The following is a 12,367-nucleotide window of genomic DNA, read 5'->3' on the forward strand; positions in this document are numbered from 1 at the left end:
CGTCCCAACTGCCCTGAAAGGCCCCGCAGTCATGGCTATGATAATGTTGGCCTACAGGTGCTTGTCGAGGAGGGCACACAAAACAGTGGAAATGCATAAACGTACGTTGGATTTTACGGTTATTCATTTATTTGATTTTGCCAGTCAAACACAATCAGTTAAAATTAATACAGCTCCATGTAAAACAATGCAAAAGAACACTAATTTAAAATATGAATAGGACCTATTTCAATTTTTGTGTCCACTTTAAATAATTATTTTGGTAATTTAATTTGGTATTAAAGTGCATGTTTCCAAACTACCAATTGTAAGTAGTTGGAAAACATTTGACCCATGCAGTAATTCCTAAATTGGGCTATATTATTGATCAACATGTCTGTATAACATGTCACATTTACTACAAATAATATATTTGACCTATATTTTAATGGGTCAAAAAGGGACCAACTTAACCCTGGGTCATTTTGATCTCAATTATTGAAAAACCCAATTTTTAGAGTAAAATGAACTTGAGGTTAAGCTGTTTTTGAATCATTCGTTTGCTTAATTTATTATTATATTTTTATTTGTACAACACAAGCCCTGAATTGAAAAGTAATTATAATCATAATTTAGCACATATACTTTATATTCAATGGTCGTTATCAAGGATAAAAGCTGTTTTTTCAAGTTTTTAGGAGAAGCATAATTGCTGTTAGGCATAGGTGCATTCCTCTTCTCGACACATACACGTGAATACAAACGCGTGCAAGTGTGACTGTATTTTAGACTGAGTTCTGGCAAGGAGGTGTACAGGCCCCTGGAGCTTTTCCCTACCATGTCATTAATCCAAACTGACTGGGCATATATGCAAAACAAATTACACCTCTGCCTATTGTCGAGCAAATATGTCAGATCTAAGCAGGAAATGCTGCTGCTTCCATAAAATACAAATATTTAAGGCTTTTATAGTAGATAATAGTGCTTGGGCCCCTCACAGAGAATAGCATCTTTTATCACATGCCATCAAAAGTTTGATTTAAAAAAATAATTATTTCAGTTAGGTAAAACAAAACTGGGGGGGGGGCAGATAGAATGAGATAAAGAACCATCTCGGGCTCAGGTTTCTCCCTTTGTGACTCTTCTAAAAGAGAGGAAGCCGTCCAGCTTGAGTGTTTTCTAAACACAATTACTGAAGATTACAGTCAGACAGAGCTGCGGCATGCCATCTTATAGATACAACAAACTGTCTCAGATTTTACCAAGAATAAATAAAAGATGGGTTTGGTTAAGACTGTTTTGCGCCTAAAATCTTGAAAGCATGTTGACTCACAAAATCTTCACTTTGTCTCCAGCCACCTTAATAAGACATAAAAAAATTAAACCAGATATCCTATTTGCTTTCACTTTAGCTTTCCTGTTTTGAACAATTATATAAGTTACATATTTAAGCTACAAAAAGCTGCACTATAGTTCATTCAACTGCCATTCTCACATTCATGGGATACATTATCTTGTTCATACATACCTTTGTTCATGAATGTGTTTGTGTGAAAAAGTGGTATTGTCGTGCAAACGGTTGACCGTTTGTAACAAGCAGTGAAATACACCCATATCTAAAAGCAATTACAGTACTTCATCCAAAGCATGTGGGGGAAAACCAGCTTTTATCATAGATAAATACCCACGCTTGCAATGCAGGAAAAAAACAGCATTGGCTGCTTCATTGGAAAAATACCAGCAGGTGGAGAATGAGAGGAAATAAGAACAAGCCACAATGGGAAAAGAACTTTATCACAAAATTTACCTTAGGACCTACCGGTAAAATTTAGTCAATGTGTCTCTTCTAAAAGGCAAATCAATCAGTATATACACAGTACATAATGAAATGGTCAGTGTTCCATCAATGATGAACAATGTTTTAAACAGGCTCGTTGGCTCCACATGCATATTTGGGATTGCATTGTGCATGCGGGAATAACATTGGTGATCCCTGGCCTAGAATGTAGAGTTGTTTCAAAATATTAAATAAATATACAGTATTGGATCTTTTGTGACATCATGTTTACATTTCTTGCGTTGCATCGTTAGCGTGAGTCAACAACTGGAACTACTGAAAATAAAATATAGGAATTAGTGTTAAATTATGAGGCATATAAAACAATAGATTTGTAATTTGACTTGATAATTTTGTTATGTTCAGAAAAACAACAACACATTAATCCAAGGGACCGGCACAATGTATAAAGCATTTGCAGCATGAGTTTTGGGTGTAAATTCTCTTGAATGAAATCATTTCAGGACAAAGATCAAGTCTCATGTTTGTTATCAGAATTTGGCACGTTTGTCATGTGACATGATCCCGGATGCTAATTAAACCACTTGTTATATCAAACAAAAGATTACTGTCCCACCTCAGTGTTTAGTTGGTGGTGCTAAAAGGTTTATCTTGCACCATTAGGCAGACGGCTCATGGTGGCTAAATGGTTTAAACATGTTCAGCACTAATGAAGATATCAACAGTGAGCCTAATGAGATCAGGTGGCCACATACTAAGTAGTTTTTCGCGTATTGGTGGGATTATTTAGTCGATGATTGGGACATTGCGAAAAAGTTCATATTTTAACAGGGAACCGTTTATTTGAGTTGACTGTCACCATTTTCCAATTCATAAATAACATCAGCAGGTAGTGTATTGTTTGTGCATGTGAAAAAAAGCACAGACACTGAAAAGTGCTTGATGGAGACACATTTACTGTAACACTCTACTTTTTTTTTTGCTGGTTTGCAGCCACTGTTTTAAAAAAAATACTGTAAATATATTAGCACTATTTGACTGTGGCCCAGTTCTAACTACCTACATACATGGACATCTATAGTAAACAAAGAAGGGTGACTTGAAAAAGCTACATGTAAATAATTATAATGATAAATAAACTTCAAAATAATAATTTTGCACTGGTTTGTGATAAGGAGATTCTCTTCTATACTGCAGGCATGGTGACCTGCAATCGTGTAAATTTTCTACAACTACACTATTTCATTACGATATAATATTGGCGGACCAGCCAGGACATTTGTTGTTCTAATGGTAGTGTCTGAGGTTCTGTTAATTACTTGTAACACTTTAAAAATATACCAGAAAATTGAACAATGTCAGTCATTATTTTTTCTATATTCACTACATTAAAGCAACCTTATCAATAATATGACTGAGCTTTTTGTTTTAAAGTATTTTTGTGAGCAGCACATGGAGGCTTCAAACCCCCCCTTGGTTTACATCGCTGCTGTAAAATAATACAAGTGATCATCTTGAATCGCTATTGTTGCACCGTCATAGTCTTAATCCCCAGGCGAACCTAGTTCCTGTTTAGCCTAGGGATTTGTGGCAGCTTTAGCACTGATGTTACATGACTTCTTACTTTAATCTAGTTTGTTGTATTATCTGCTGATACTAAAATTACTGGGAGAGGTTTTGTGTGTTCGTTGGAGTCACATTGCTTTCAGTAGCTACTTGCCTTCGACAGCATTTTATAGCCTATTCCTTTTCACTGGTTTTAGTATCTTGTCCACTCGTTAATTCATGCTAAACCCAATCACAATATAAACTACACAATCGTAAACAACCTTGCAGTGCTGCTCCCTTCTACTTACAGTATCTCATAACAATGTGTGTTTTATGAACAAATAAATGTTTAAGTTTGATTTAGTCACACATATTTAAATCCCATGTTTCTGGTTCTTGGCCAATTTTTCATTAAGATTGTAAAATATGATGACAAACAGCCCCTATGTACTTTGAATTCCAAAAAGAAAATTGTTTGTGTACTTAAAACCCCAACTCAGCTTTAGCTGCTGTTATTCAACCTGATCTTGCACTTTAAGCTAGGAAGAAACCGGTCTCGCTTCTTTTTTCCTTTTTTTTTTTTTTTTTTTTTTTTTAAATGTAGTTTCAGCTCCCCTCCCCCTAAGTGTTTCTAGCAGACATTGAAGATGCGACCATTGCCTATTTCCAGCTAACATACCTCCAGTGATTATTTACCAGTTCCACCTGTTTGTTGTGGTTTAATGTTTAACAAGAAAACAGTGCTATTAAAGTTTAAACAAATGATAAATGAAGTTCAAATCTGGATCAATGCACAATTCAATAGAAGTGGAATATTAAAAACATATGCCTGTTTAATTTTTGCACAGTCACAGTATTGTGAGAAATATCCAAATGCACGCACACTTAATAATTCACATACAATTGATAGTGGAAAATACCGAGAACTAAAAGAGGTACATCTTACATTTTATAAAATAACTGGCCTGCAATGTGCTGCTTTCCATTTAAGAAGGATTCATTTTTTGTTTCATTCTGAAAATAAAATATTATTGGTGTATATTGAGGACAGACAGGACAAGTCAAAGAAACTAGTGCCTGACTCAGGTTACGTCTACACTAGGACGGATAATTTTTTGCCTTTTAATTTGGACAATATTTTATAACTGTTCGCACTACGTTTAAGGTGTGTTTATAAACGCCCTGCACGGGAGGCCTGCATTTGCGCAGACTACGCATACGCAAAAAAGGAGCAGCCTCATGTGTGACGTCATCATCGGCGTGGGTCACCTCTGAACCAAAAGCTCATCATTTTTCAGCGTTGTTCGATGTCTTGTCCGCACATATCCAAGCATAAGATTTACAAGCTCTTCCAGTTGTAAAAAGAGGAGCAGTAGAGCTGCATCTGTACCATTTGCCTCAGTTTACAATGCTTTAATGCCACAGGAAAAAATGGCAATGGCACGCTCCATGACGTCACTTCCTTTGTATCCGATTATTATACGGATACCTCGGCTATACTAGGCAGCGGGTTCCGTACTTCATAAAATTACATAGCGTAGGAGGCTATATAAATAAAATAAAATCTCCAGACAAACGGTACATTAGTGTAGCTAACCTGCCATATAGTAAATTAATTACACCTTTGAGGCCATTATCCGTCCTAGTGTAGACATAGCCATGGACAACACGGTTTCAGCCTGAATTTAGCCCTGCCATAGCAGATTCATGGCGCATTAAGTTCCCGAACTATTTTTAATTTGTCCGTTTTACCCTGGAAACCCCTGTTAACAGACGTCGCGTAACCGCTTTTGTTTCAACCTAGCCATAAAAAGAAGGTAAGTAATTGTATTCGAAATGTCTGTCATTTTTAGCTTAGAATCCTTAATTGATGTCTAATATTTAGTTTGAAAAAATGACCTTAAAAAACTGTTCAGTCGCATATTTTAAAATTTTAAACAAATTAGGTCACAATGAAAAAATTAGCGTCTGTAGGAAAAAAAAAAACATTTAAAAGGGTAAATGAAAATCTCGACCATTCCTTGATGTCTGCGATTTCTGCATTGCGACCCTTGATATATGATCATGTTTCACCCATAAAATCCCCCCAAAAATCTGGCTGTGGCCATTCACAGATTTGTCTTGACCCTCGGTGATATATGCTACATGGAGTTTTTGGATCGAAAAGAGGTAAGTACGCCATAATATCGCGTTAAAATCATGGCGTCTTTAATTATGCTCTCGGGTGCACTCACTTCCAGTAAGGTTTTTGCGGTTTAAATATATATATATATATTTTTTTTTTCTTTTCAAAATGCCATCCTGTTCAACATTTTCTTCCCCCAGAAAATTGAGATTTTAAACTTTAGCAATGATGTATCACACATGCATATAGGACAATTTTGAAAATTGGCCAAATTGGGGGTCTCAGAGCGGAACTTCAAGTCACCTGAGTGTTTTCCCGCCATATGCATTATCATCACCAAGTGGGCATTGTCATTGTAGATGCTACAATATAATAATAATGAGTTTTTTGTTTTCATTACAAAAAAATAGTCACTTGCCCTAAACTTTTCTTGAATGACGAATCCATAAACTGTGTTGTTTTTTTTTGTTTTTTTTTCCAAAACAACTACAGCAAAGATAGAAGAGGGAAGAGATTCAGAGCCTCATTTGCATATTGAAAAATATATATGTGTTAGGGGTGTGACGGTACACACAAGTCAGGGTTCGGTACAACCGGAAAAAAGCTTTTTTCTCACAGCGTTTGGAAGTTAAAGTTTGTAGAACATTGCCCTTTATATAGGTAAAAAAAAACTGTAATGGCACTGAGTGGCTCCACCATGGATCACCTTTTGGATCTATCAAAAAAAGTGGGTTGCAGTAGAAGTAAATATCACCTTTAGGGCAGACGAGCAGGCGGAAAAAGATTGAATATACTCCATTGCAGGGAACAACTCGCAGCAAAAACAGGGAAACTAATGCAAACTCATAAATGCTTTAACACTACAGATAGGCAAACAAATTGAAACTCTGAGGCTATTGTCACTAATGAAGCTTCGTGTTTCCTCTCAAAGTGTTGGAGTGACAGACGCCAACTGTCATGTGATGGGTGAAGTCCAAAGCTTCTTTAATCCCAAAACTGCTGTGGACGTCAATCATGTGATAGCTTTTGCTTGGTACAGATAGCTCCAACACTTTAGAATAGAAACGCAGTGGTGAATTTGAATTTTAAATGACACAAGCTGGTATTTGTTTACCCATTTCTAAAAACATAGCATTAAAAAAGAAATATATATATATATATATATTAGGGCTGTCAAACGATTACATTTTTTAATCGAGTTAATTACAGCTTAAAATTTAATTAATCGCAATTAATCGCAATTCAAACCATCTATAAAATATGCCATATTTTTCTGTAAATTATATATATATTCTGTAAAATAAATTGTTGGAATGGAAAGATAAGACACAAGATGGATATATACATTCAACATACGGTACACAAGGACTGTAGTGGGCATTTCACTCTACTGTCATTTAAATCTGTCAATGCTGTCCTCACTCCGAAGCGTAGACAGCTAGTGAACAACGCCTTAATAATCAGACTTCTTCCTTTTTCATCTGATTTATTAATAAAATTGCCTCAAACCATTGTCCTCTTTAGACCGTCGTAAAACTACAAAAAAAAGTACACAAGCATTGCATTAGCAACAACGTTAGCTTAGCACGCTATACAGGTTCACTAAACATAAACAAAAAGTGTCTCATACAAAAAATATAACATTTCACTTACAAACATAATATGTACATTCTTTACAACAACCATACTTACGGACAAATCTTGTCCAAGGATCATATAAGCACAACATTACAACGTAGGCGTCAGCCCGAGACGTCGTGCAGCCATATTGAACTGGCATGAAAACAATAAACCATGTCGCAAAGCGACCACAAGAGTTCGCTGTTAGACAGCACAAAAAGCCTTGCTGTAAAACTTACCAAAAGGCAGAATACTGTCTGAGCGGGACATGTGCGTTAATTGCGTCAAATATTTTAACGTGATTAATTAAAAAAATTAATTACCGCCCGTTAACGCGATAATTTTGACAGCCCTAATATATATATATATTATATATATATATATATATATATATATATATATATATATTAGAGGTGTAACGGTACACAAAAATCTTGGTTCGGTACGTACCTCGGTTTTGAGGTCACGGTTCGGTTCATTTTCGGTACAGTAAGAAAACAAAATGCAAAATATAAATGTGCTAGTTGTTTATTACACACCTTTGTGCTTTCAACAATAGGAACATTAACCTATACAAAGCTAGAATTCTGCTAAAAAAGTAGCGGTTATTTAAAGATAATCCAACAACAATTTGCCTTTAATACCCCGCGTATTGGTCAGCTTTCTTTCTGAAAGAAAGAAGAAAAAATAAGTAGAAAACAAATCCCAATGACAAAGATTTTAACATGTACAGTATTTTTCAAATGATATGCCTCAATGAATCTTTTTTTTTTTCTTATGAACGGTTTTCAAAAGCTTTATTGGTGGATTTTCTCAAGTTAAAGCGCTACACAGAAATTAATAAATTTAATTGTGTAAGCAGGATCTGTGTATTATTATTATTATTATTATTTAATACAGGTGTTTTAGCTCATTTCAATTCATTTTATTTAAATGGGCTGTTATTTATTTTATTATGTGTTTATATTTTACAAATGTGATGTAGTATTCATTTATATTGTATATTTTGTGTTGTATAACTTTAGTTCCTATGTGAATATTAGTTCCTACTTGTTTTGTTGTGGTAGGAGAATTTTGTATTGAACACAGCGCTGTGTTGGTTTTTATTATAGCAGAGAAGACAGCAGTAAATCAACAAAGACAAGTCAACTGTGCCCCGATCTACCACTCAAGAGATCTGATGGACTCAAAAAGTGGGTTACGATTGCATATTGGTTTGAAAATCGACCGGATCCACCGTTTTTTTACACGAGTGACTTCCGGTCTGCCTGATCGTAGCTACCGGTAGCAGTATTAACGCAGGAGGGTCGCGTCTCGCGTCAAATAATAAACTTTCTTTTCGCGTGCGTCGTGTTGAGCCGCTTCTGGGGCGCGTCTAACACACGGCCGCACTGCGACTGGTGTGCATTTGCTGATTGACTTTAACGCCCGTGTTTCACTGCGTTCTCGCGGCGGCCACGTTGTCGCGCCGTTGACGTTTCTGGGTTATACTGTCGTACCGTGTTGGTGCTCATTATAGTTGAGAAGACGGAGTAAATATAATCTACACAAAGAAACTGTAACCCGATCGACTCACAGTCTCGAAAAGTAAGGGTTACATTACGTCAGAAACTCGTTCGGTACGCCTCCGTCCCGAACAGAGCACCACATACCGAAACGGTTCAATACAAATACATGTACCGTGTCTATGTGAGAATGAACCACACTGATATAGCTTAACAGGTAACTCACCAAAACTTAATTTTTCCAATCTCTTAGGTGAAGAATCGAATGCAGTCATGAATAAAGGTTTTTTGTTTGAGATGTAATTTTCAAGCTATATAAAAGATACATTAGACAGCTCACGATAGTTTGTGTACAAGCACATCTATTTACAAGCGTGCATCTTGTAAGAAGTTTTTATCACATTTGCTGATTTGATGTTTTGTGCGACAGCTTTAGTAAAATTATGACGCAGCTACTGTAAATGTATTCTACCGTCAGATGTTGCGGTTCCTTCTCGCAGTGAAGCCCCAAAGCTTTGAATTATTTTTTGGTACAAAATGACTGAAAGCTTTAGCGCTTCACAAAACTGGTTGTACAAAAATTAAAATAAAACACAAACCCTGACAAAATAGTTTTTGAAAATGATTTCTTCTTTATGAAGTAGTATTTGTGGAAAACAGGAAATGGTATTGGGTTGCTGTGGAACCATAATGTGTTCAGGTGCAATCTGTATGCCTTTTTTTTTTCTTTGAGGGGCATAGTGTCTCATCTATCTTGCCTTATGTAGTTCGTCTTTCATTGGCTAAGCTGCCTTACTGCTAACCAACCATGACATTCTAGACACACGCCAAAGGGTCAAAATCAGACCCATTGTTACTCTTTTGTTAGACGCACAAGAAAAAAACACTAATTGTGGCACAATTGCAGCCAACCTGTTCAGTTTAAAAAAAGGTTACATGCGTCAAATGATGAAGTACTCTTGAAAAATACAACTATTCTCTCCTTCCCTGCACGGGCCATAGAGAAGCTGAAGACAGCTGCTTCACTACACGGGTGAGCAAAAGGCCAAGAAGAGATATGTATATTGTGGTCCAACACTGTATTCTGTGTCACTTGACTTTGGTTTGGCATTTACCATTGGTCACCAACTCCATACTTCGAGTCCACCTATCCAGTTGCGTTTTCCATGTCTCTCTCCTCAGACACACCTGAATCAAATGATCAATTCATCAGCAAGCTCTCCAGAAGTCTCATCACAATCCTGATTATTTCATTCATTTTTGATTATTTAGTTTTTGGGAAAGTAATCAATAAGAAAATTAAAGATGAAGACAAATGCAACCGCAGCAGTTTGAACTTTCTGAATTAAGATGATTTACAGAATTTTTAAATTTTCTTTCATTTCCTGAACTAATTCATAGTTCTTTATACCATGCAGTATAGCTTAAAGTGCCTATGACAGCAAAAAGCTTGTTTACTTCATATTTCACGCAGTATTTTATGCTCCTGAATGAAATGGACCGCATGGATGTGTGTGGAAGTGATCGATTTATGTATTTTAATTTTTTGAAATGGCGCGGGAAACAACTTCCTGTATTGAGGAATGCGAATGTGAAGTCACACAGGTCAGCATCTCACAATTCAGCATTGCTTTGTAGCATGCAGATGGACTGCTGGTTCAGCGTATTTTGCGGATTAATTTGTTTTTTTTCGCATCAGGCCAACCAAATGTGCTGCAGGGTTTTGTTGCTGCACCAGGGAGAGGCATTTGAGCCTTTCTGGGATTCAAAAATTTCCCGTTCACTGTGGCTAATGGCCAAAACAAGTCCGATAACTGTGTGACTATTGGACCGTGGATGTGTTTTGTACTGTGTCAAATACTGGGATCATGGCACACGTTTTACCAAGGAGGTGGCTTGCATTTTGTGGCTGACAATGCTCCTTGTCCATCGAGAAGGCCACTCGGCCAACGACCGGTGGTTTGTCGCACACCCCCCCTTGGTTCTCTTCGCGTGGTCGCCGGGAGACTGCTATACTCGGCTTATGCTCGTGCGGTTGTCCAGACTTCCAGCGCCTTCTGCCCTCTTCGTGTGCCCGGCAATAGACCACCATTCTTGGGTTGGGCTCGGGCACCTACGCGCTCCTCCGATGTCAGCCGGCTTGAAGCAGGGGAACGACGAGTTTTAACTTGCTCGCCACCGAGGGGGGAGGGGGCGTGGTTGCCGATCGGTGAAGACAATCGACAACCCCGCCGCCGTGTGGTATGATCCGGGGTTGTTTTGTGTGATTTTTTTTTGCCACTCGGTTCGGGTTAGCATGGCTAGCTGTAACGCCTCGTGGTTTGTTTACGCTCTCCGAAGCTGGGGCAGGGAAATGACAAAAGCCAGACTAACTCCAGTGGCATAAAATACCGTTCAGGAGAGGAAGAAGTTGCCAGTTTTGACCATTATGCAGTAATTTTGCACGGTTGTACGGAAAAACTACATTTTTAATATTTCATATTCCATTCAGCACAAGACTGTTATTTGTCATGACCATACCATACATTTAGTAATAAGGGTAAAAAATACTTCAATAAAAAGAATATGCTGTAAAAATATTGGAGTAGAGCGATTGAAGCAATGACATTTTGCTGCTCTCTTTGTCGCATTTTCCATGTTCTCAATAATTCCCCCTCAATGGGCTGAATGGGCTAGAGCGCTAATTTCTCGTCATCTAGGCTTTGCCAAATTGTTGTATATAGTTGAATCATCTCAAAATATGATTCTAATTCACATGATAATGCTATTCAAGATTTTTTTAATGTTGTCACAGGCACTTTAATACACCTTGATCATTTGTTTTTACATACTCCATGAGTTAAGAAAGAAATTTGTAGCTGTGCTTTCAAGTTTAAAGCTCTTTCAGAATGGAATAAAATGATCTGAAATGTACACTTTTGTTGTGGATTCATATTATGTTGGATACTGCCATTTGTTTGTGTTGGCTATTCGACAAAAAAATAAAAACTTGAGGTGACCCGATGACATTTCTACTTTAAACTATGATTGCTCAGCATTTTTGTGGTTTGGGCTGTGGTGACTTCCATTCTAGTTTCTGTTTCTTTTCAGACATAGCAGCTAAGTGTTCTGAAAGCTGGAAGACAGACAGGAGTGCAAATAATTACCTTTCCCAGGTATCTGGGCTGATTGTTGCGGCTGAGCATGAGTGAAGAGGTCTCTGTGTGTGACTGCGTGTGTGTTGGTCCAAATATTGTGTGTCTTTTTGACCTTGCCATGCTGCAGACACAGATGGAGACGGTTTTGTGTCCTTAGACAAAAGTTGTGCTTTTGTGCTTTCACCTGAGCAGAGAAGCCTAGCCAATTACACCTTTTTACCCCCACCCCAGAAGACACGAGACAAAAGGGAACAGCGATGGTTAAGTGTCTGTGAGACCCTTCATGGGTGGGTAAGGAGAATGGGATTTTTTTTTAATTCAGGAACTTCAGTTTATGCATTGACACCAATTACTGTAACTCATAAAATGAACACCAATAGTCAGACTTCATAAGGTACAGCTTTAGAAATATTTCATTAAAAAAAGTATATCCTGTATATTCATTTACTTTCATTACTACTATGTTTCTAGTTAAAAGCGTTGTAGAAGCACATTGAACCCCACAATGAAAGGTCTTTGTAATATTGTAATTAGTAAATTAGTGAATATGGATACATTAGAAATCAAAGCCATCCATGTGATGTTTGACTACAAGCACAATTGACAACTCAAACAATATAAAAAGTGCTGACATCTAAAGGCCAAATTATACCGC

Source organism: Corythoichthys intestinalis, chromosome 14 (assembly GCF_030265065.1).
Source record: "Corythoichthys intestinalis isolate RoL2023-P3 chromosome 14, ASM3026506v1, whole genome shotgun sequence".
NCBI classification, from domain to species: domain Eukaryota; kingdom Metazoa; phylum Chordata; class Actinopteri; order Syngnathiformes; family Syngnathidae; genus Corythoichthys; species Corythoichthys intestinalis.